At 49.7% G+C, this 25,726-nt stretch overlaps 1 non-coding gene across 1 annotated transcript; it reads right to left on the bottom strand.

Annotated features, from left to right (window-relative positions):
- Positions 1-22,891: 22,891 nt before the first annotated feature.
- On the bottom strand, positions 22,892-22,997 carry LOC132347144 (U6 spliceosomal RNA). The gene has a single exon (XR_009497101.1). It is a non-coding gene; the product is annotated as a U6 spliceosomal RNA (small nuclear RNA).
- Between the last annotated feature and the right edge of the window lie 2,729 nt (positions 22,998-25,726).

Raw genomic sequence — 25,726 nt, forward strand, 5'->3', positions numbered from 1 at the left:
TCAACTCTGCGCATTGGAAACACCTGGAGAGCTTATAAAACCTGTGATTACAGGACCACCGTCCCAGAGATTCTGATTTAACGAGCCTGGGGCATGAGTCTAATGTGAGCAGGGTTGAGAATCACCGACTTAGAATAAGCCCTAAGTTGTGCCGAGTCACAGCCACTATCCCCTCCTATTGGTGTGTTGACTTCTCAACAGGTGAGTCATGGACGCCAGGTTTCTCCACAGAGATCTTAAGGTCTGATCCCTGTCTTCAGAAAGCAGGAGTGCGTGTGTGTGCTAAAGTTCTCATGGTGCCAAGAATACAGTGGGGTTCAAAGGACGCCTTGATCAGCTCTACCTGGGGACTCAGCAAAGAGAGAGGTGGTGATGCTGCTTCCCAGCCCAGAACATCAGGGGCAACGGCTTTTTCAACTTACACGTTCCTACCAGCAGGGGGCCTGCAGGGGCAGGAGGAGGGGACACAACCAGCAAGTGTTTCTAGAAGCAGCTCCAAGAGAAGTTTCCATTTAAGAAGCTAAGCTTGAATTACTGAATGAGGACCATGCCTCAAGTTCTTTAAGCAGCTCTTGTCTCCTCCCAGGAGAGGTAATCAGGAGCCCTGTTCAGTTGAAAACTCCTCACAGCTCTGCTCTGTTCACAGATCCAGGGAAAGGCCAGAACCTAGTCCCAGGGGGCAGAGCTGAGCACCTCAGCTCACCAGGGCTGGGCTTGAGTGTCACTGGAGCTGCTCAGCCCTTGAGCAATTGCCCCTCTCCCACCTCCTTCCCTCATCCTGCACCCACCCAATCTTGATGCCCACTGCACCAGACCCCCAAGGATGCAAGAACTACCCAGGCTCTGCCTTCACAGAGCTCATGGTCTAGGGCCCCAAACAGACGAGCCAACAGGAAATTCAGCCCACTGTGACCCGGCCACAGGTTGAGGAAGCCACCAGGCATCGTGTGAACATGCACCCGCCCACCTCCCCTGCCGCTCCGGGTAGGGCTGTTGCCCACCCAGCTGGCTGTAGCGGGGCTCTGGGGAGAGGGCAGTGTGGGAAGGACAGTGAGGAGGCACTTGGGTGCTCAGAGGCCAGAAGGGAGGGAAATGAGAAAGAATCAGGAGTCCAGTCATCAGCACCCACCTCCTGGCACCTGCCCCATCCAAGCTCCTCCACCTTCTCCCCCCCACCCCGGGGTTCAGCCTCTAGGCCTTTCTCTGCAAATGGTGGTCAGCCCTGCTCAGAGGTCAGGCGGCCCTGCTGGCTGATGCTTTTTGGACTGGCCACCCAGCACTGTCATCTCAGGGAGCCAAGCCAGCCCTGGGGCTGTGGCCTCATATGTGACAGTTTCAGACACCACAGGCCTGGGCTCCCCTTCCCTGACCCGTGGTTCTTGCCTGGAAACGTGAATCTGAAGTCCCGGTACATTCAACCAGTCGAACCTCAAAAATGTAGTTGAGCAGCGTGGCTGCAATTCAGGCAAGAAACTGAGCTATGAAATCAGACTCCTCTTGGAATCTCAGGTCCTCAGCTGACAGTTACTTGGCCTCTGTGTGCCTAAGTTTCCTTATCTGTAAAACAGTGATTAAAAGTAAATAAGTGTTCATTAAAGCATACGCAGCTATAAATGTTTACCTATATACCAAGTGGTTTTCAAGCAGAGGTGGGGGACAGTTTTGCCCCCTGGACATTTGGCAGTGTCGTCCTTGGTCATCACAACTGGAGAGCAGGGGGTGTGCGACTGTCATCTAGTGGGTAGAGGCCAGAGATGCTGCTACATACCCTACAATACAAGGACAGCCCCTGCAATCAAGAATTGTCCCCTCCTTTCCCCTGGCTGGCAGTGCGGAGGCCCCACGACTCCTGGAGTTACTGTAAAAGACGTGAACCAGCGGGAGTCCGTCAGAGTTCTGGCAGCCTTCCTCAGAAAGTCCGGGAAGCTTGAAAGGCCCTGAATGGGTGGACACTGTCAAGCTGGCCAAGCACAAAGAGCTCACGCCCTGTGGCTCTACACACGAGCTGCTCCCACAGCACTGCACCTGTCCCTCCGGCGTGGCGCTGGGGCAGCTCCATGACCGAGATCTCTGGGGGGACGGCAGAGAAAGTGTCCTGCCCAGCCATTTCAGCACGGGCTCCAGGAGCGGGGCCCGCCGGGTCCTCTGAGCCCCAGAGGGGCTGAAGGTGGTGGGAAAGGACCAAGATGGGGGCTGCAAACTGACATGTTTGGGACAGAGAGATCTGGACAGAATCGCTGGACAGGTGGCAGCGGCCAACAAGAAGCGTTACGACAGATGATGCTGGGTTAATAAGCTGCTTTATTCATTAAGAAAAAAAAAAAAAAAAGAATTATCTGGCCCTAAATGTCAGTAGTGCCGGAGTTGAGAAAACCCTGCCACATACACATCTATGGGGGCTGGGGGAGGGGGGAGGAACATTGTTTCTTTTACAAAATGGAATCATCGAAATTTTAGCCACTCTGAGAGGTAAACAACGCCTCTCATTGTTACTTTAATTTACAATTCCCTATTCATACTTCCGAGCCTCTTTTCAGACGTGTATTGGCTAGTCTGATTTGCACTTAAACGAGAATTGTCTATTTGTATCCTTTGCCCATTTTCTATTGGTTGGTTTCTATTGACCTTTACTGTCAATTTTTAAGAACTCTTACAGATATAGACAACCTTGTGTCATCCGCATTAAATACTTCCACCCCTTCCCAAATTAAATGAGATAATACAGGCCAAAAATTCAGTGCAGAGCCCACACTGTGGCTAAGGAGGTTCGCTGCTGGCCCTGCTCACCCCTAGACTCTAGTTAGGGCAGCTGGGCATCTTCTGAGGTCCGGAGATTGACTGACAGAGCAAGCTCCCCCTTGTGAGGGACAAACAGGAGGTCTGCACACAACATCTCCATAGTGCTGCAGGGACCGTGGTAACAGCAGAAAGTTCCCGAAGTCAGCAGCAGAGCACGGAGAGGCGCCCTGCGCTCTTGCACAGCTGTTCTTAGCTGGGTCCCAGGTGCAGACACCCACCCTCCCCTGCGGCTCAGCCAGGGCAGCGGGGTATACGGTTACGCTCCTCCTTCCCCCGGAACGCGTGGACACAGTCAACATGTGGAGGCACGAGGATCTGCAGCCCGACCGCGGGCTCCAGAGCCTGGGCTCCCGGTCTCCGCACTGTGCCCACCCCCTCTGCTCAGACCCCAGGGAAGGGGTTTTTGCATTAGAGGCTGCCTACGTGGAGCGTGGCTGGCAGACGGGAGGGTACCAAATGCCTCCCCCGGCCAGGGAGCACCCCTTCCGAGTGTGCCTTCCAGAGGTACAGATGGGACAGCCAGGTGATGGGAGGGGGTCCTGTGCTTTGCCTGGCTGGGGAGCTGGCAGCTCACGAGATGAAACTGGAACAAATAAACAGCAAGCAGCCGCCTTAAGGAACTAAGAACCCCAACCTATGGCCCCAATCAAAGCGGAGGCAAATTTTGAGGAGTTTGAGAACTATGTCATGTGTGTTACCAGAAAGAATCTCAGAACCTGGGGGCCAGCCCTTGGCTGCAGAGGAGAGAGGTACCAGTTACCCAGGATTCCCGTGATACTAGCTGGTATGATCCCCTCAGCCCTTCGGCACTCATCCTATTGGCCCCATTTCTTGATTGAAGAAATAGGTCTGGAGAAGGTGAAAGCAATGCCCTGGGGTCAGATCAAATTCCAGGGAAGACGCCCAGGTTTGGCGTCCCTCTTGGAGCTGAGCCTCTGCAGTTCATCTCCTGGCGCTTTTGTTGGGTTCTGATGATGGACACAGGGGACCATATTAGGTTCCATTGATCGGATTGGTTTGCGATCTCCTTTGAAAATAGAAAAGGGGGCCCTGAGGAATGAGACCCTGGTCCGTTAGGGAGGAGAGGGAAGGTCCAGGGAAGCCTGATGGATGAGTCTCTGGGAAGGTGGACTGCAGGGTCCACCATGGGTCACGGGGTGGGACACAAGGACGCTGGAGCCTTCAAAGAAAAATGTCACAAGCTGGCCATCTAAGGGCCAAGGGCTGCCTGCCCCTAGTGCCCGTGGACCTCTGCCCCTACTCACTGAGCCTCTCAGCCTGCTTTCCAGCCCTCAGTCTGCGGGATCTTAGTTCCCCAACCAGGGATTGAACCTGTGCCCCTGCAGTGGAAGCGTGGAGTCCTAACCACTGGACCGCCAGGGGATTCCTCCAGCCCTGCCTCGGAAGACCTAGCCTGGCAAGCGCCTTAGGGCTGGGCTGCCGGGCCTGGCACGGCACCATATCAGGTGCCTCTCCCAAGACCAGCTCCTCACCCAGTGTCCTGCTGTGTGGGCACCACCTGACCCCGGGGGAAGGCTGCCCCGGCCTTGCACAGTGCCCTGGGCTCTTGCAGGGCCTGGAAGCCTGCCTGGGCCCTCGCCCAGAACATGGTATTTTCCCTCCCCCCGGCAGCCTGACTCATGCAGACTCCTCTACATCCGGTCATAGCACAGGCCTCGGGCCCTGGGCGGCCAAGGACCATCTGGTCAACCCAGGCCAGACTCTGTGCTCTAATAATAAATGTTGGACAAAGGAGGAAGGAAAGAAACAAGAAAGGGAGGGGAGAGGAAAGGAGGGATGGCGGGAACTCATGTGTCCGTGGTCTTCAAAATAAGCATCTTTTTTCCTCCATTTTCTAGAGCCGTGGTTCTCAGAATGCAGTCCCCACATCAGCAGCCTCAGAATCACCTCAGCAGCCTCAGAACTTGCAGGAGAGCAAATTCTTGGGGCCCACCCTAGCCTTCCTGAATCAGAAACTCTGGGGTGGGTCTGTTCTCTGTGCTAACAAGCCCTCTGGGGGATTCTCAGTCATGTTCTAATTTGCAAACCACTGCCCCAGAACTGTCTTGAGGAAGTGATCTTACTGAGCTGTCCTCTTTTTAGCTATTTCAGCCCCGGGGGCTCTTCCGGCCTTGTGGAAGCAGCCTCAGCCTTTGCAGACCGTCACCCCAGCAGTGCCCCTGTTTGACCCACCAAGAGGGGTGCGTGGAGGGCAGCCCGGGAATGGGGGGTGGGTCTCCAGCAGGAAGCAGCATCTCCGTGTCCCTCATGTCCATTAGTTCACTTGAACCTCCTGACAATCTGTGAGGTAGGCGGGCCAATACCAGCACCTCAGTTTTATAGCCAGAAAAAGAGAGGCTTAGAGAGGTTAAGGGCTGTTCTCCCTGGAGAAATTCCCAACTACTATGGGGGCAAGATCTATGCCTGATAAACAGTTAAATAACCGGGCAGAGAGACTTTCTGCACCTGGGTGGTGGGTCGGGGCTCCCACAGCCCCACCTCCCCCCGCAGCAGGTGAGGAGTGCCTAACCAGGACATCCTGGTGGGGAGGGGAGAGCAGTGAGGAACCTGGGGGGTCTTGGGCCTCCTCCTACTTTGCTGGTGGGCAGCATTTTCCCCTGGACCCCAACGAAGCCCACCAGCACCTCTGACCCATATAAAGTCCTTTATGTTAAAAATTCCTCTGGACACAGCAGTCCCACTTCTGGGTATATACGCAAAAGAATTCAGAGCAGGGACTCCAAGAGATATTTGCATACCCATGTTCATAGCAGCATTAGTCACAATAGCCAAAAGGTGGAGACAACCCAAATATCCATCAATGGATGAATGAATAAACAAAATGGGGTTCATGCATGCAATGGAATATTACTGAGCTGTAAAAAGGAATGATGTTTCAATACATGGTACAACATGGATGAACAGTGAAGACATTATGCTAAGTGAAATAAGCCAGACACACAAGGACAAATACTGTATGATTCCACTTATATGGAATAGAGTCATCAGCGTCATAGAGACAGAAAGTAGAACGGTGGTTGCCAGAGGCTGGTGGGAGGGGTATTGGGGAGTTAGTGTTTAATGGGTACAGAGTTTCAGTTTTGCAAGATGAGAAAGCTCTGGAGATGGATGGTGGTGATGGTGCCCAACAATGTGAACGTACTTAATGCCACTGAACTGTACACTTAAAAATGGTAAATTTCATGTCATATATATTTAACCACAATAAAAATTGCTATCCGTTAATGAGTCCCTCTGTCCCCACCCCCCAAATCCTCTGGATGTTGGAACCAATTTCCAGGAAACAGCATCACACAGATCATTCTGCAAATCTCCTACACAGCCATACCACCTCCCTGACACCACGGTGGCAAGGGTAAGAAAGCCCTGGACATTGGGTTCAATTTCCTGGGCTCCCATGTTCTGGCGCTGTGACCTCATCTCAAACTCGCAGTCTCCTCTTTCATGAAAGGGACCAATACTATCTTGGGGTTCTTGTGAGGGCTAAGAAGGAAGCGATCTGAAAGCTTCTAGCACATAACCAGTGCTCCATCAATGGTAGTTAATTTATGGTGTTTCCTCAGCCTGGAATGTTCTCCCCCTTCTCTGCAGGGTAAGCTCCTGTTCATCCTTCAAAGCCCAGCCAGCTCAAATCCCACTGCTTCTATGAAGCCTGTGGTAGCCCACAGGATCATTCACCAAAGCAGCTCCTCCTCCCTGTCTGACGTCTGATATCGGGCACAGCCATGCAACTCGAAGGAGCCAGATGGTGCTTTGCCGTGACTTCTCTCCCTCTGCTCTGGCCACCTGGTTCCTGGGAGCAAAGCCCCAGCAGCTCACAGTGGACAGGTCACATGAGTAAGAAACAAGCCTTTGTCACTTAAGCTTCTGAGATTTGGGAGTTGCTTGTTTCCTCAGTGTAACCCAGCTCAGGGCCACTCAAAGCGTGGTTTCACTTCCGCAGCCTTGACATCCCCTGGGCACTGGTTAGGGATGCAAATTCTTGGGCCCCACCCTCGACCTACTGAACCAAATTCTGTGTAAAGCGCTAAGCATGGCTTCTCTCCCATAAAGGTGTTCAGTGGCTGTTATTTCCCCCCCCCACCCCTGAGACTTCCACAGAAGACTCTGCTAGTGGCCTACTCAAAGCCGTGCTCCCCTTCTCCCTACAGAGAATTCAGGTTTTTGAGGGGATGAGAATGTGCTCAGGTGAAAACATTCAGTTTCCCAGACTCCCTTGCAGCTAAGCGTGTTCACGTGACCTGGTTCTTTTCTGGCCCAGAGGAAGTCAGAGTGGGGCTTCAGGGAGAGCTCGTCAAAGGCCACAGGCCCAGGTGGCAGGTGCCTCTGGCTTTGGGACTTGTCCTTCCCCTTCCTTCCTGCCTGTTACTTGGATGTGGTGGCAGATCGTTACCCAGTGGCTCCAAGGAATCACACCTCCCTCTATTCACACTCTTGGGCAATCCCCACCCACGTTGAATCTGGGCTGGCCTGACCCTAACTCTGACCAATAGCATGTGGCTGCAGTAAGGTTCAGGGACTTCTGCTCTCAACCTGGGGCCTGCCTACAGGAGCTCTCCCCATAGGAGACCACATTCCTGTCAAAGGGAGGGACATCCATCCAACCCATTGTCCAAACCTGAAACCCGGGACTCACCTCACCTCTTCCTCTTAATCTGCAGCCAAATGGTCAACAAGCCTGTCCTCTCACATGGCTCAGGTCCATCCCAGGCTTGATCCATGGGGCAGCTATCTACTGACCTCCCGCCTCCATCCCTGCCTGCCTGCTATCAAGCCTGCACATAGATGGATTGTCGTCAGATTTATTTCTTTTTTTTTTTAATTAATTAATTTATTTATTTTTGGCTGCATTGGATCTTCATTGCTGCGCGCGGGCTTTCTCTAGTTGTGGCGAGTGGGGGTACTCTTTGTTGCGGTGCACAGGCATCTCATTGCGGTGGCTTCTCTTGTTGCAGAGCACCGGCTCTAGGCACACGGGCTTCAGTAGTTGCAACACGCAGGCTCAGTAGTTGTGGCTCGCAGGCTTAGCTACTCCGTGGCATGTGGGACCCACCCCCAAGACCAGGGAACGAATCCATGTCCCCTGCATTGGCAGGCGGATTCCCAACCACTGCGCCACCAGGGAAGTCCCAGATTGATCTTTCTAAATGCGGACCTGAAGATCATTCCTCAATGCTTTTAGGGTAAGTCCCAAGGCCCTGGCATGGCCTACACATCCACATGTGCTATGGTGGCTGCCTCGCTCTCCAGTCCCATCTCTGTCCACTCCCCTCTCTAAGCATCATGGGCCCTGGACATACCATGCTGCTCCCTGTTTCTGACACCAACTTCACCTATCAATACCTCCATGTCTTTGCCCCAGGAATGACAAACATCAACCTTCATGTTGACTCAGTGTCTTGGTCTGCTCAGGCTGCTATAACAGAATACCACAGACTGGGTAGTTTGAACAACAGAAATTTATTTTCACAGTTCTGGAGGCTGGAAGTCCAAGATCAAGGTGTCTGCAAGGTAGGTTTCATTCTGAGGCTTCTTTTCTTGGCTTATAGGCAGCTGCCATCTTGCTATGTGTTCACATGTCCTCACATGTGAGGACAGGGAGAGAGGGAGTGAGCTCTCTGGCATCTCTTTGTATAAGGACACTAATCCTACAAGATCAGGACCCCACCCTTAAGACTGCATTTAATCATAATTGCTCCATAGGGGCCCAATCTCTAAATACAGCCACCCTGGAGGTTAGGGCTTCAACATATGAATTTGGGAAGGAAACAAATATTCAATCCATAACATTCAATTAGGAGTAGCTGCCTAGAGAACTGTGTTGAGAAGAATTCTGAGGTCCTTCCCAGATTCTGTGATAAAGAGAGCTATGCTTGATTAGTCATGTCTGCCTGGGGCTTAGAAAGGAGGGATTGTGGTGGCTCATGTACAGTATATTTTATTTCTCTGTTTTATGTGTTTATGTTTTCTACCCTCTCTCTTGACTCAAGCACAATACCTGACACATTCTGGACTCTCAACACATTTTCGATGAATGAGTCAACAAGTGAGTAGTTGTCTCAAAGCGCATTTTACATCTATGATCTCATTGAAGTTTCACAGCTGACTGTGAGGTAGGGCAGAACGATCAAAAATGCTTGGAAATCTCCTTGAAAGTGTTCACCCCTCTCTCTGTTACCCCATATTGGAGATGCTACATCTCTACTGGAGATGCTGCATTTTTCCTATAGGCTACATGGATGCCTGGACCAGGGTGTGTCCAGATCACAAGGTGGCTCTTGCTGCCATTGTCTCCTAGAGCTGCTGAGGCCTTTGCCCTTCCTTCTGCCCCACCAACCCTGCACCTCCACTTATCCTGTCACTGCCAACCCCATCCTCTGGCTGACGTCACTTTGAATGAGAAGCAAATACATTCTGTGGCCTCCAAGCCCGGTAGAGCAAGGGAGGGATTGATTTGTCTTCTGATGGGAGACAAGGGGCACGTGTTAACCATTGCTGTGACACAGGCAATCGAGAGCAGGTAAGGGTGTATATGATGGGGAGAGGGTGCCACGGTTAAAGGGGAAATGGATTCAAGTCTCCAGTATACCTGTTAGAACGCAGCTCATGTAATTGTGAGCGTGTGTCTGAGTGTGTGTGTGTTGGGGGGCTGCCTCTCCCCTGCTTGTCACCCCTGTTCCCAGGCTCAGCTGTGCTGCCCCTGCCATGTGCCACGTGCTTGAGCCCTTTGAGGGCTGCAGATGGACCCACTGCCCTGGCCCTGCTCCTGCTCTGTCTGCTGTGGCCTCTCCCCACTGAGCACTAGTTCTCAGCCAGCGCCGTGCTTAGCCCTGTGAAACGTGCTCCAGCCCGTGAGAAGCTCGTGGCCCGTCTCAGTTGCAGGACCACCCTGAGCCATGTGTTGGGAAGGCCAGAGGCTGTGCCCCCTTCTCGTTGGCTGGGGAAGGCAGGTAAGCAGGCACAGGGCTGGGTGGGCGTGTTTAGGCCAGTGCATCCCCCTGTTTGCCTGCAGTCGAAGAGGGGAGCACGGGGCTGAGGAGAGGAGACCATATCAGGAGGGATTGCTGGAGCCACACTGGACAGCGAAGAGCTAGCAACAGCGCCTGCTCTCTGGGCCTCACAGCCTCGAGAACAAAGCCAGGACTTCCTGCAGCTGGTTCACTCCGGGTTCTGTCTCCTCACCGTGGCCACTGTCTCATATAGTTACTGCTGGGAGAGAAGGAAGCCAAGCCCAGCTCTGCTTAGGGCCCAAGGGGAGCCCAGGACCCAGCTCTCAACCAGGACCTGGCCTCCAGTGAGTTTCCCAAGGCTGGATAAAGCCTGTGATCATTTCCCAGGCCCCTCACAGACATTCCCAGGAGACCCACTCAGAGGGCGCTGGCCTTTCCACTTCCTCAGCATCTTCCTGGAGGTCCCACGAGTCCAGCCAAGAAGGCAGTCGAGTCCCTGGGGGTGGAGTCACAGGGAGAAGGTGAGGCATCTGTGCTCTGGGGGAGCGACCTCCCTGCTAAGTGCTCGGCGCCCTCAGAAGCGCTTTGAGAAGGTCTCTGTTCGAAGCCCGCCTATGGACAAACCTGAGTCCTGTGACAAGAATCCTGGGTGGCTCACTCTCTACGAGGCTCCTTACTCCCCAGCAAAGTTGTTTGATGTTTATTGCATTGTAAAAATGGAATCTTTTCACAGCCATTTTCTGCGCATTTTGTGTCTTCTACTGTGGGTCCCCAGAAGGGGGTCAGGGCTGTGCACCCTCGGCCCCTGCTTCCCTTACTAAGAGAGCCCCACTTTCAACCAGGCTGCAGTACACCCAGCCTCTGATTAGTCTAAGCCAAGAGTAACCCCACCCCCTTTGCTCTTGACCCTGGCCGACAATGACAAGTAAGTGGCTTCTGGGAAGATCCATGTTTTCCATATACGGAGGAGGGCTGTCCTCGTCCTTCCCTTCCTGCTGTGCATGGTCCTGTGAGGGTGCAGAGCTGAGACAGATGTCCTGCTGCCACTGGGAAGACCAGGGAACCCCTGGGAAGTGGCCAGAGGGCCACTTCCGGCTGACATGGCAGAGCCTGTTGTCGTAACCGAGCAGGACCCTATTGGGCCTTCCTGGGACAGACCCCTCCCCCATATCCTCTACTGTAGCTCCTCTCTGAAGTCCCTAGATAGTAGTATCTGATGCACATTTTCAGAGTTGCTTTACAGATGCTAAAACTCCAATCAAATGGAAGAAATTAACTAATTGATGACCATGAGCACGTAGGCCTGGACCTACTGGTGCCTAAGGGTGGATAATGTTAACCCCTGTGACACCACCCTGTGACCTCGCCATCAGCCAATCAGAGAATTGTGCACAAGCTGATCACAGACCCTGGGAGGCCCCTCCCTCACCTGGCCTTTAAAAATGCTTTGCTGAAACCCTTCAGGGAGTTTAGGGTTTTTGAGCATGAGCCACCCGTTCTCCTTGCTTGACACCTTACAATAAACGCTGCACTTTCCTTCACCACAACCTGGTGTCAGTAGATTGGCTTTACTACATGAGGGCAAGTGGACCCAAGTTTGGTTCAGTAACACTGTGACCAATTTCAATTCTGCATTGTATTTTAAAGTTCATCTATTGTCATCAGTCTTACATTTTACAAAGAGGACCATGCCTTTCACTGTTTTCCTAATTTTAAGAAAATCTGCACAGTCTTCCTATGTAAGTTGAGTAAATGAGAATGAGATCAATGAGGTCAAGGGAAGTTCACTGTCACCTGGACCGGTGGATAAGATCAAAGGCCTATTCAAATAGAATTTTCAACTTTATGTGAACAAACTCAGTTTTCTACAACAAACGTCCTGGTAAATGTTACTGGAACAGACATATTCTGGTCTCAAGGTTTTTTTGTTTTTTAATTTTAATTAATTAATTAATTAATTAATTTGGCTGGTCGGGTCTTAGTTGCAGCACACGGGCGCTTTTGTTGAGGAGCGTGGGCTCTCAACTTCTGGCCCAAGTGCGCTCAGTAGTTGCGGCACGTGGGCTTTGTTGCCCCGCGGCATGTGGGATCTTAGTTCCCCTGCCAGGGATCGAACCTGCGTCCCCTGCGTTGGAAGGAGGATTCTTAACCACTGGACCACCAGGGAAGTCCCTGGTCTCAAGGTTTTGTAAGTCAATGATTCTTAGAACTAGCAAACTTTCACTATTTCAGGAAAACTCTGTCCTTCTTTATTAAGAAGTGAATAGACAGAAACTGAATTTTATGATGAAACTATACCAAAAAAGTATAGTTTTAACTTACATTGTATGGTAATAGGTATTTAAATATTTGCTTTTTCTTTATCTGATGAGATATAATGGCTAGCTCAGGACCTGTCTTCCTTAGGCAGCTGTGTCATTGACTCCCATTCTGTCAAGTTTTTTCATTAACCTCAGGCTTGCAGCCTTAAATTTGGATTAGACTTTTCTAGCCTGGGCTGAATTAAAGAATATGTGGCTCATATAGTTTCCTGTTTCCACAAACTCCTGAACCAACTTGGAACTCCTACTTCCAGGCCTTTTTTATGTGATGTAATTAAACATCTTTATCATTAAAGCCCAGGCATTTGGGTTTTCTGTCACTAGCAGCCATTGCATTCCTGACTAGCACAGAGAATTTGCAGGAAGGATTCCAAGGAGGTGTTTCCTGCAGACACATTTTCCCTTCTAGGGTTCCCTGTCACAGCTACTCACACCCAAAGCCTGGAAGACGTTGTTGATCTTTCCTTCACTACCCTCCACCCTCCCAATCTATCACCTACTTCCCAAGTATATTTTGAATCAGCCCATCTCTTTCTATTCTTTGCCATTAGTGGAATCCCAGCAATTATGTCACCTCCTGCCTCTGCTATGTCACCTCAGTAGCCTTCCAAATGGTCTCGCTGCTCCCACACTCATCCTCTTGAACCAGCCAGAGTGATCTCTAAAAAATATACCTTTGATCCTGGCACTCCTATCCTTAAAGCAACCCATAGATTCTCCTTGGACACAGGCTAAGATCTTAAACCCATAGCATGGTATATTAGTTCCTTTTGGCTGCATAACAAAATTCCACAAACTTAATAACTTAAAAGAACACACATGTATAATCTCACAGTTTCCATGGGTCAAGAGTCTGGGTGTGACTAAGCTGAGTCTTCTGCTCAAGGTGCCACAAGGCTGCAGTCAAGGTGTCGACTGTCTGTGAGTGCTCATCCAAGGACTCATCATGGAGTGTCCTCCCACTCACGTTTCATTGGCCGAAGCTGTTTACATGACAACACCTAACTTCAAAGAAGGCAAGACAATGCAGCCCTGCTATTGATACCGAGCAGGACCCTGTGGGGCTCCTGGGCACAAAAGCCTTTCTGTGTCCCCCATTTCTTGATTACAGGAAATAGGCTTCATTCAGCCTCCATAGCTTCCCTGAGTTCCTTGAGCAGGTTCAAATAGTTGCTAATTAGGGAAGGGAGGGGATGCAGAGACAGGGGAGGAACAGTCAAAAGAAACAATAGTGCAGCTTTGGGGCAACGTCCTGGTTCCCCATCATGGGATACAGACAACAATATCTTTGAGCTGTTTTGCAGATACTGAAACCCTCACCAGGTGGGAGAAGTTAAAGGTTAATGATGGTCTGCTGCCCACAAGCACTAGACACTAGACCAGTTGGAACCAGAAGGTTGATGATGCTGACTCCCACTTACGTCACCACCAACCAATCAAAAGAATGGGGCACTAGCCCTCTGTGGCCCCCTTTGCCTGGCAAAGCAATGAAGCTATTCTTTTCTACTTCACCCAAAACTCTGTCTCCGAGATTTAATTCGGTGTCGGGATACAGAGGCCAGATTCAGCTCCACTATGTGAGTGAGAGGAGGAGAGATAGAATCTTTGTGCACAGAGCTAATGACTATCCCAGCTACTATGAGGGGCTTCATTATCTGCCAGTGGAAACCAATGCACTTCACATAGCATTCTTTGACTCTATCTCTTTAGTAGCTCTCTCATCTATCAGCCTGGTGACTCTACAAAGAAAGAATATGAAATTAGTTTGGCACGATTTATTCCTAGTAAACTTACACTGGCTCATGGGACTTCCCTGGTGGTCCAGTGGTTAAGATGCCATGCTTCCAATGCAGGAATGCAGGTTCAAACCCCGGTCGGGGAACAAAGATCCCGCATGGTGCGTGGCCAAAAAAAAAAAAAAAAAAGAAGAAAAGCTCACACTGGCTCCAAGGACCAGTATTTTCTCTATCTTTTTTTTTAAACTTAAAAAATATTCCAATTTAAATTCTTTTTTTTTTTTGATGATATAAATTATTTAGTCCTGCTTAATTTTTATCTTTATCCTGAATATGTTAGTTTGAAGATCACAGATCTAGGATTGGTAATGCCTGGTGATGACACGAGACCACTAATGAATGAGCATAATGCTCTTTAAAAAAAGCTAATGCACAATGTCCCCAGGATAAGGACATAGGAGGCTCTTGAATTTCCCTCCTCTCATGGACACACCGAATATACAGCTACACATGGAGCAATTCCCTGTAACGAAAATCCAGAAACTGTCAACTTGTCTTCCAAAGTGTTGTACGTTTTGCATTCCCACCAGCGATGAATGAGAACTTCTGCTCATTCATAGAACACCCTCACCAGCATTTGACATTGTCTTGTTCTGTGTTTTGGCCATTCTAATAGGCGAGTAGTGACGATATTTAAATTCTTTTTGTTTCCAATCTATATTCTAAGTCAGCCATCCCCAACCCTTCTGGCACCAGGGACCGGTTTCGTGGGAGACGATTTTTCCACGGATGGGGTGGTGGGGGGTTGGTTCAGGCGGTAACGCGAGCGACGGGGAGCCGTGGGGAGCGGCAGATGAAGCTGCGCTCACTCTCCCTCTGCTCACCTCCTGCCGTGCAGCCTGGTTCCGAACAGGCTGCAGACCCTGTTCTAAGTGATGACAATCTAATGTGTAGCTAATTGTTCTGGCATTCTCTCAGGGATAAACGAAACTTACAAATCTATGGTTTCTTAAGTCATGCATAATCAATTGCCAAAAAAGTAATTGCATGATATTCATTGTTACAGTGTCGTAAAGGCCTTTTTTTATATAGTCAAGGCAATTACAAAGTCTGGAATGAATGATCAAAAGTAGTATGGATCCTCAAAGCTCTGTGTGTGTGTAACCAAAGATGGTCGAAACCAACTGAGGTTTAACCTCAAATGCAACAGAAGACTTGGGTTTTCTAGGAAGACATGGGGTGTCCTGGCATTGACAGGTCAGGTTGGGACATCCCATCTGAAGATAAGCAGAATGTGCCGTGAATGCACCTCCCGGGGGAAGCCCTTCCTGGTACGTGCTTAAGATTCCCAGGGAGCTAAGAGCAACCCAGTGTCCAGGAATCCACAAGACTCTGACATAACCTTTGACCCAAGCATTTAAATGAGACAACCAGGGGTCCCAGGACTGTCTGTGAAGAGAGAAGCAACTAGCACCATCACGTGATGAAACCAGAGAGTGAAATCAGAGAATGGAGAGGCCTGAAGAGGAGATGACACCAAAGGGTCATCCCCTCAGCTCCTCTGGGATGGAGTTAGCTCACGGGGAGGCACACACAAGGTCCACTGAGGGACCACGAGTGATATCCAAGTGGGCAAGCACAGACTCTTTAACTGGCCTGAACTCAGCTATCCTTCCCTCAACCCTTCCTCCTGGACCCTCAGCAGTCCTCTTCAGAATGGTAGGAGTTCAATGTGAGCAGTCACCTGTGGCTGAGAGGGCAAGGCAGGCCTTACCTGGAAGTGGGATTTGGACTGCACATTTATTATTATTATTATTGTTATTGTTATTTTTGGCTGCATCGGGTCTTTAGTTACGGCGCACGGGCCCTTCGTTGTGGAGCATGGGCTTCTCTCTAGTTGTGGCGTGCAGGGTTTTTTTTTTTTTTTATTCTCTCTCTAGTTGTGGCACGCGGGCTTAGTTGCCCCGCGGCATGTGGGATCTTAGTTCCCTGACCAGGGATCAAACCGGCGTCCCCTGCGCTGTAAAGCGGATTCTTTACCACTGGACCAGCAGGGAAGTTCCTGGGCTGCACGTTGATGAAAAGATGGAGCGGGTGGGGAAGGAAGATTGGCAGGTCAGTGAGGAAGCTGATTCATCAGGAGCGGGAAGTTCCTGGAAAAGGAGTTAGGCCAGAAAGTTGAGTCGGGGACCAACTGCAGAGGCCTTGAATGTCCTCGGGCTGAAGCTTTCAGATGTTTCACCAGGAAGCCGTGGAATGCTTCTGATGTGGGACTCGACGACATGCACAGGCCTGCATGAAACCAAGACAAATCTGACAGTGAGCTGTGGAACAGACTGGGCAAGAGAGACTGGAGACAGGGAGGTCTGACCTAGGCTATGGTCATGGTCAAAGCCCAAAGTGAGATGTGCATGGGCCAAACTGGAAAAGGAAAGGAAAAGACAGAGATTCTGGTGACCAATCCAATGAACTTGGGAGTGAAAAATACAGAGAGGTTGACAAATTAAAAATATCCTCTGTTCACAACCTGTATGATGCTGGCTCGTAGACAGCTGTGCCCTAAGAAAGAGAGAGGGCCCTAACTGAATTGGTAGCATATTCCTATTTCCAACTCTTTTATGTGGGTCACACTCTCCCAGGAAAATGGAGAGTTTCTTTCAAAAGAAGTAACTCCCCCTGCAGTGCACATGTGTTATTTTTCCCTACCAAAAGAATCCCGGCTATCTTCTCGGTTCTGGGTATCTTATTTATAATTTTTATCTCAAAGGCCTTCTAGCTCTTTATCCACTTCCTGTGGGAGCCAGAGTGGGAGGTGGAGCAGGGAGACAAACTTCTCCCTTGATCTCATTGAATCACCAGAGTCCCGGCAGGAGAGAGATGGCAACAAAGTTACAGCCTTGTTACCTGAGAGAACATAATAAATGGACCACGTGTAGAGACTTTTACAGAGATGTGGACAAGATGAAAGGAAACCAACCAAGATGGTAGAGCACCTCCGGGATAGTAACAAGGAGAGCCATCAGCACGGTCAGCTTGAAGGGACCAGGAGAGGAAGTGGTTACGAGAACCCAGAGAGGCCTGTAGCTGAAGGATGGGGTCACTGGAAAGCTGCTGTGGCCTTCAGTGTAGGAACCAGACACACGGCTGCCAACCCACCCCCACTGGCAAGGCGCTAGAACAATCAACGCCCTGCAGGCTCTTTCCTCCTGCCCTCCTATTTCCTGCTGGTGTCTACTATGGGCTGAAGTTAGCCAGAACCCAGAAGGGGGGGGAGCTCCAGGGACAGTTCACACAGGTCAGCCCCTGGGGACAGAGCAAGATGGAGGAGAAAGGGGAGCAGATCTGGAGGGACGAACGGAATATTCAGCAAGTTAATATTGACATACAAATCAAAGCAACCCAGTAGAAACTGGCCTATCCTTTACAGAGCACAAACTATGGACCTAGCTTGAGGAAATGATGTAAAGCCAAGGCTTTAGGTGAGTGAAGGGGTCTTTCTCTTTGGAAGCTGGTCTGCAGGGAGAGGAGATGAGTTGAGGCCCCAAGAAGAAGGCACCCAAGAGCACATGGAGACAGGGCAGGATGAGGGACACTGCAAATCCCTTTTCAGGGTCCTGGTTTCAGTTTTCTGAGAGGACTGGTGGCCTGTTTTCATGAAAGTACCTTAATTCCATAGAAAAAATTCCCCTTTTACAAAGAGCAGCTTGAGGAAGTTTCTGTGTGTTACAACCAAAGAACTTGAGGTCCGCTTTGTTTGAAACAAAGGAACCTGGAGCACACGATTTCATTTAATCCACGTAACAGCCCTGATGGAAGGTAGGTCCCCTTATTCCCATTCTATTTTATTTTATCTTTATTATTACTACTTTTTTGGCCACGCGGCTTGCGGGATCTTAGTTCCTTGACCAGGGACTGAACCCAGGCCCCGGCAGTGAAAGCGCGGAGTCCTAACCAGTGGACCGCCAGGGAAGTCCTCCCTCATCCCTATTTTAAAGATGAGGCTATTCAAGGTCTGAGTCAGATCAGGCAATCTTTGTCTAGGGGTCAGGGACTCACACACTCGGGTCTGCCTCCAACGCTCTGGAATTTTCAAGGACTCCGCAAGCTGGCAAGCCCGGCCAAAAGCAATTTCCAAAACCAGAAGGGAACTCCACCTTTGACCAAGGCACCCCGCGGGGACGCTGGCCTCTCCGTCAGTTTGCCAGCTAAAGCAGCTGGAATTCTGGGAGGAGCCAGCAGGCACGGCCACCCAGCGCCTAAATGTTTGAAAGGGACCAACCTTGGACTTGGAAAACTGCAGCCGAGTTTTTTTTCAAGTACTCCTGGGAAAGCAGTGTATTTGCAAATGCCATAATTCCTCAGCTAAATACCAAGGATGGGAGCATCCCCGCATCCCCCAATTCCAGAACCCCCAGCCCCAGAGGAGACCGAGTTGTTGGAGGAAGGCGGCCTGCTCACTCCGGCCCCCAGGAGCCCGGGGTGGGGCTCTCAGCCCCCCATCTCATCCCCCCCACCCAGGCCCACTCCCTGTCAGCTGCCCCGCCTCAGAGCCGGAAGGTGAAGTGAGGTAATGTCTCCACAGACCAGCGGTGGCCAGGAGATGAAAAGAATCTCAGAAACACTGTGTTAAATTTAAAGCAGACCCACCTGCCTTAGCCAGGCTGCAATTTCACTCAGAATAACCAGTTTGTTTTTCTTGGACATTCCAGGAACTAACTGGCCACCCCGTGTAAAACCCCAACAGGAATGTTAGGGGGGCCCCCTTGCAACTCAAACATTTGCTGCCTCGTTCTCCCTCAGGCCAGGGACTCCTGCCTCAGGCGGGGTCGGGCCTCTCTGGGGGTCACTTGAGGGCTCTCCCTTTGCTCCCTGTGGTTCCTTTATCCCCGAGAGCCTGACTTGGTGCCCAGAGTTGTGGGGAAAGGTCGTCAAATGGGTAATAGCCGCACCTGCTCTGTTCATCCAGCGCTCTCTCCGTGCCCTGCTAAATTCATCGTTTACTGTCCTGTCCAGTCCTTACCACATCCCAGGAAGGTGTGTCAAAAGTGTTTACTGCTCCCTTTTTACAGATGGTAAAGCTGAGGCTCGGGGAGGTTACCTAACTTCTCCCAGGTCACCCAGCTGGGACTGAGGCCCCCCAAGCGCTGGTCCGAAGCCCAGGCTCCTCTTGCTGCCCATCTGGACATCCCACGCCTCCCCAAGCCTGGGGGGCTTCAGGGGCTCGGCTTAAAGGCGGTGTCCTTGTTGGTTATATTGTTGTCAAGGGAGTGCCCTGGGGACACCTGGGTGACAGATGGTGAGAGGCGGTGCTGTAATCACAAGCCCTGCCTTCTGATTTTGACACCCTCACTTTGGACTGGGTTGGCTTGGGGCCTTCCAGCCCCTGGAGTGTTTTGCTGCTTCCGGGATCTGTTGAACCCCTGGTTCCCAGAAGGGCTAAGCGGCCCACGTGGTGAAACGGGCGTGGGCAGGGCCCGGCCTCTCTCCAGCCTCAGCTTCCTCTCTGTAAAATGGTAAATGGGGATGGAGAGGGGGAGGGGCACGGGGTTCAGAGGTCTCAGGCCTCTGTTTGCCGGGCACTGGGGTTCCTGCAGCTAGGCAGGGCCAGTAGGGGGAAAGCGGGTGCCTCTGGTGGGGTGGGGAGCCTGGAGCTGAGGCCTGGCAGGGGGACGGTGATAAGGGCCTTCTGAGGGGGGCCAGCTCAGGGGACAATGGGCTTAGTGTGGGAGGCCTGGGCTGTTGCTTTCCCTCTCTGCTCCCAAGAGAGGTTTCCATGGCACCCAGACCCGACTTGGACACAAGTGTCAATGGAGACATTGTGTGGGAGTCCTTGACTCCCAGCCCCTCTCTGGGGGGTGGGAGTGGCGGGGAGAACCCGCCCTAGGCCTGCAAATGGCCCCTAGCGCCGTGCAGAGGGCCGGTCTCCCCCACCCAGGAAAACGGGGAAGATGTTGGGGGTTTTCCTGGGAGGGGACTGTGTGGGGTGTCCACTGAGGCCTGCTCATCCCGGGAGGGGGGCAGCCAGGTGACACGTATCCTTCTTGTGCATTTTCCCCAAACCTAAGCTAATAAATGAACTCTCCCTTCTACTGACTCATCTGTGGGAATGATAAATTTTGGTGCCAAGTTTGGAGAAACGGGAGGCATTTCACAAATTACCAAGCCATGAGGACATGCCACTCTTTTTTTTTTTTTAAAGAAAGAAGCATTGTAGCTAGTTAACCTAGTTAAGACTTAGCACAAGGCAGCCAATGGCAAATGCTATCATTAATGTACCAACAAAATGCTGCCACAGTGGCCTGGAGGTTCTAGGAAGGGTTTGTAGAAGAGCTGGTATAGGAGCTGGGCCTCAGCAGGTACAGTCAGTAGGAGCAAAGGTGAAGAGGTGGGAATGTTTAGGGCATCTCGGGGCATGGGAGTGAGTAATGGAATATGGCCTACCATATCAGTAAACAAAGGATGTCTCAGTCATCAGCCATTGCAGCCACCGCTGGTGAGCTGGTGAGCCCTGAGGGAATTCAGGAAGGAAGGAATACCTGCCATCTAGCAGCCATCAGACTGCAGCCACTCCCCACTGTGAGCCCTGAGGAAACTCAGGATGGGAAAACACAGGATGCTGGCCCCAGATAGCTGAGGTGCAAATCAAAGGAATGATTTAGGTGAGCCCAGATTCTTGCATCTTTCCATACATAGAAAAGCACGAAATTCCTTAACCGAGATATCTAGTTTTCTTAACAGTAATCTTTTCTTCCTACTACCTGCCCTTTGTTGCAAAACTGCTATATATCCTAGCTCCCCGCCTAGCCTCCTCGGAGCAGTTCTCTCAGGGTTACTTGAGATACTGCCTCCCGGGCTTGAAGTCCTAAAAATTCCCACCAACTAAAACATAACTCTCAACTTGTAGGTTGTGCATATATTTTTTTAGTTGACAGGCACATGGTACCAGGTAATGGGAGATGAGGTTCCCACAGATCACATGACCCTGGATTGGGCTCACGAATCTAGACTTTGTTGGGCAGGTGGGGGAGACACTATTTAATTAGAATGGGTCTTCAGGGCTTCTCTGGTGGCGCAGTCGTTGAGAATCTGCCTGCCAATGCAGGGGACACGGGTTTGAGCCCTGGTCTGGGAAGATCCCACATGCCGCGGAGCAACTGGGCCCGTGAGCCACAACTACTGAGCCTGCGCGTCTGGAGCCTGTGCTCCGCAATAAGAGAGGCCGCAGTAGTGAGAGGCCTGCGCACGGCGATGAAGAGTGGCCCCCGCTTGCCGCAACTGGAGAAAGCCCTCGCACAGAAACGAAGACCCAACACGGCCAAAAATTAATATAAAAATAAATTAAAAAAAAAAAGACCTAAAAGAAGAAATACATGGCAAATATCTTAAAAAAAAAAAAAATGTGTCTTCACAGAAATAAACCCATGCACCTGTGGTCAGTTAATCTACGACAAAGGAGGCAAGACTATACAATGGAGGAAAGACAGTCTCTTCAATAAATGGTGCTGGGAAAACTGGACAGCTACATGTAAAACAATGAAATTAGAACATTCTTTAACATCATACTCAAAAATAAACTCAAAATGGATTAAAGACCTAAATGCAAGACCAGATACTATAAAACTCTTAGAGGAAATCATAGGCAGAGCACACTTTGACATAAATCACAGCAATTTCTTTTTTGAGCCGTCTCCTAGCGTAATGGAAATAAAAACAAAAATAAACAAATGGGACCTAATTAAACTCAAAAGCTTTTGCACAGCAAAGGAAACCATAAACAAAATGAAAAGACAACCCACAGAATGGGAGAAAATATTTGCAAACGATGTGACTGACAAGAGATTAGTCTCCAAAATTTACACACAGCTCATGCGGCTCAATATCAAAAAAACCCCAAACAACCCAATCAAAAAATGGGCAGAAGATCTAAATAGACATTTCTCCAAAGAAGACATACAGATGGCCAAGAGGCACATGAAAGGATGCTCAACATCGCTAATTATTAGAGAAATACAAATTAAAACTACAATGAGGTATCACCTCACACTGGTCAGAAAGGCCATCATCAAAAAATCTACAAACAATAAATGCTGGAGAGGATGTCAAGAAAAGGGAACCCTCTTGCACTGTTGGTGGGAATGTAAATTGGTGCAGCCACTATGGAGAACAGTATGGTGTTTCCTTAAAAAACTAAAAATAGAGGGACTTCCCTGTTGGTGGGTAAGACTTCACACTCCCAATTCACGGGACCCAGGTTCGATCCCTGGTCGGGGAACTAGATTGCACATGCATGCCGCAACTAAGAGTCCACATGTGCAGCTAAGAAGTCCGCATGCTGCAATGAAGATCCTGCATGCCACAACTAAGACCCGGCTCAGCCAAAATAAATAAATAAGTAAATAAATATTTTTAAAAACCAAAAACAAAAAACAAAACTAAAAATAGAGCTATCATATGATCCAGCAATCCCACTCCTGGACATATATCGGGAGAAAACCATGGTTCGAAAGGATACATGCAACCCAATGTTCATTGCAGCACTGTTTACAATAGCCAAGACATGGAAGCAACCTAAATGTCCATCGACAGGTGAATGGACAAAGAACATGTGGTACATATTTACAATGGAATATTACTCAGCCATTAAAAAGAATGAAATAATGCCATTTGCAGCAACATGGATGGACCTGGAGATTAGCATACTAAGTGAAGTAAGTCAGACAGAGAAGGACAAATATCATATGATATTGCTTATATGTGGAATCTAAAAAAGTGATATAAATTAACTTATTTACAAAACAGAAACAGACTCACAAACTTAGAGAATGAACTTGTTAGCACAAATTCATGTGCCTGATACACAGTGAGGCCAAACAAACCAAAACTTCGGAGTCTGGAACAGAAAAAGGTTTATTGCAGGGCCATGCAAAGAGATGGGTGGCTCATGCTCTAAAAACCCCGAGCTCCCTGAAGGGTTTTGGCAAAGCATTTATTATTTTTTTTATTGTACTTGATATTTACTTTTATTCTGATTGTATATGCATTGATATTCTTTTTTTTTTTTCCAAAAAATATGGAATGCTTCACGAATTTGCATGTCATCCTTGTGCAGGGGCCATGCTAATCTTCTCTGTATCGTTCCGATTTTAGTATATGTGCTGCCGAGTGAGCACTGGCAAAGCATTTTTAAAAGCCAGGTTTGGGGCGGGGGGCAGGTTGCAGGGTATGTGATCAGCTCGTGCACAATTCTCTGATTGGTTGATGGTGAGGTAACAGGGTGGTGTCACAGGGGTTAACATTATCAACCCTTAGGCTCCAGGAGGCCTGGGGCTCCGTGCTCATGGTCAACAAGTAGTTAACATCTTCCATTTGGTGGGGGGTTTTCACATCTGTAAAACAACTCAGGAAATGTGCATCAAATACTGTTATCTATGTACTTCAGAGAGGAGCTAAAGCAGAGGATATGGGGGAAGGCCTGTCCCTGGAAGGCCCCATAGGGTCCAGCTTGGTTACAAACTTATGATTACCAGTGGGGGAAGGGTTGGGTGGGAGGGATAGATTAGGAGTTTGGGATTGACATGTACACACGGCTATATTTAAAATAGGTAACCAACAAGGACCTACTGTATAGCACAGGGAACTCTACTCAATACTCTGTAATAACCTAAATGGGAAAAGAGTTTGAAAAAGAATAGATATCTGTATATGTATAACTGAATCACTTTGCTGTACACCTGAAACTAACACAACATTTCTTTTTTTTTTTTTTTTGGCTACGTGGCATGCAGGATCTTAGTTCCTTGACCAGGGATTGAAACCACGCCCCCTGCAGTGGAAGCACGGAGTCTTAACCACTGGACTGACCGTCAGGGAAGTCCCCTAACACAACATTTCTAATCAACTATGCTCCAATATGAAAAAAATTTTTTAAATGGGGCTTCTGAAAGCCCGCTCTGATAAAGAGCTCTGATCAGGAACAATGCTCTCACATAATTGTCATGAAATGGCTAATTGTGAAAGCAATCATCAATCCCATTTTCCCCAGTAAAATGTCCACCCCATATGAACCCGTGCCCTGCTGTATCACCTCCACAGCACTGGTGAGTGCTGTTGGGTGAAGTGTAGAGGGTGGATTTGTAACAGGGAAGAGACAACTCTGACCCCATATTGGATCTGTTTCTTTTAAGTTAACCTTTGCTTTTCGTTGCTTTTCTTACTATAATCATACATAATGGCCTGCCACAGAGAACCCTGCCCCTCTGCCTGAATGTTAAACTAAAGGGCCTTTGTTCAGCTCACAGGGAGGCATTCTGACCCTGCCCACGTGTGAATGGCTGTAGGAAAGAAGAAATTAACACATTCCCTCCCCCATGCAGGCCATGCGAGATGCTTTGCAAGACTGATGGCCTTTTTACTTTACTTCCTCCCCTCCCCCTCCCCCGGTTCTATAAAAGAATCTGGCATCCAGACCCCATAAGACGGTTATTTGGGGACCTTAGTCCGCCATCTTCTTGGTCTACTGGCTTTCTGAATAAAGTCACTATTCTTTGTTTCAACACTTTGTCTCCTGATTTATTGTCCTGTTGTGTGGCAAGCAGAGCTTGGATTCGGTAACAGATTGGGGAGGGGAGACCAAATAAGGGACGGTGGAAGTAGGGACCGTGGAAGGAAATCGAGGGTGATAGGAAAGACACAGGGGGTGCAGTAACCTTGGCAAAGGCCTCTTTTACAAATGAAGAAACTAAAACTCAGATAGGTAATACTAGATCTGGCCTTGCCTCTCTGCAAAACTTGTCTTTTTCCTTTGGAGACCCTGAATGTCACGTAAGCAATTCTCCAGGAGGACAGATGTACAAGAGCATGGCGGTGGGGGGGCACGTATGAGAGGTGGGCGAACTTCTTTCCCCCCCCACCCCCCGCAACCCCACTAAAGAAGATACAGGGCTCAGCAGGGTCAGAAGGGAAAGACCTGGGGGGCACACTTGATTCTTCTGCATCATCCTTTCTTTCTACTGGTGGCAGAGTGGTCCCCCAGGAAACAGACTCTGAGGTGGAGATTAGTGGGCAGGAAGTTTATTGTGCTGTGTCCTGGGGTTAATGCCCCTGGGATGGGGAGGTGGAGGCATGGTGGGGAGAAGCAGAAGTGAGCAACAGGAGAAATCGGGCGGCCAAGCGGTCTCAACAAGGGCCTCAGCCCAAGCCACGAGGCGCTCTGGAGCTGGGATGGCCTCTGAGAGCTGTCCTGAGTTGGGACAAGAAGGCTGGCATCTGGGGAAATAGCCCCCTCAGTCCTGGAGGAGGGTCTGAGCAGCACTACACACAGTCCAAGTGGGACCAATGTCTCCAGCAAATGCAACTTCCCTCTGAGTTCCAGAGGTCACATTCCTGAGACAGAGGATGTGACTGACCCAGTTTGTTTTTCGGAGCCAGGATACACAGGTCAAAGGCCACTGACCGGCCCATGGACAGGCTGTGTTTGGGTAAGCCATGCGAGATTCTCAAAACTAGAATTTCTTTCTTTCTTTTTTTAAAAACAAGTATGTACAACAGGAACTAACACAGTATTGTGACCCAATTATACTCCAATAAAGATCTATTAAAAAGAAACAAGTAGGTGTAAGTTTTGTAGTCAGGAAAAAAGAAATACATTTACGTTGTAAAAAATGGACTTTTATTTGTGCATTTATACAGCTGTGTGTTGTGAGGGAGGAAGGTGAGAGATAAGTGCATGGTCTAGGAAGGGACAAGCAGGAATAGGCTTGCGTGGCCACATGCAAACCTATGACTGCGAACACCCCAAAGCCTTATGAGTCTCAGCCAGAGAGAGGAATCTTGCAGATGCTATGTTGAACAAGAGATGCCAAAAGAGTACATACATCCTGCATGATTCCATTTATATGCA

The sequence above is a fragment of the Balaenoptera ricei genome, chromosome 13 (assembly GCF_028023285.1).
Source record: "Balaenoptera ricei isolate mBalRic1 chromosome 13, mBalRic1.hap2, whole genome shotgun sequence".
Classification (NCBI taxonomy): domain Eukaryota; kingdom Metazoa; phylum Chordata; class Mammalia; order Artiodactyla; family Balaenopteridae; genus Balaenoptera; species Balaenoptera ricei.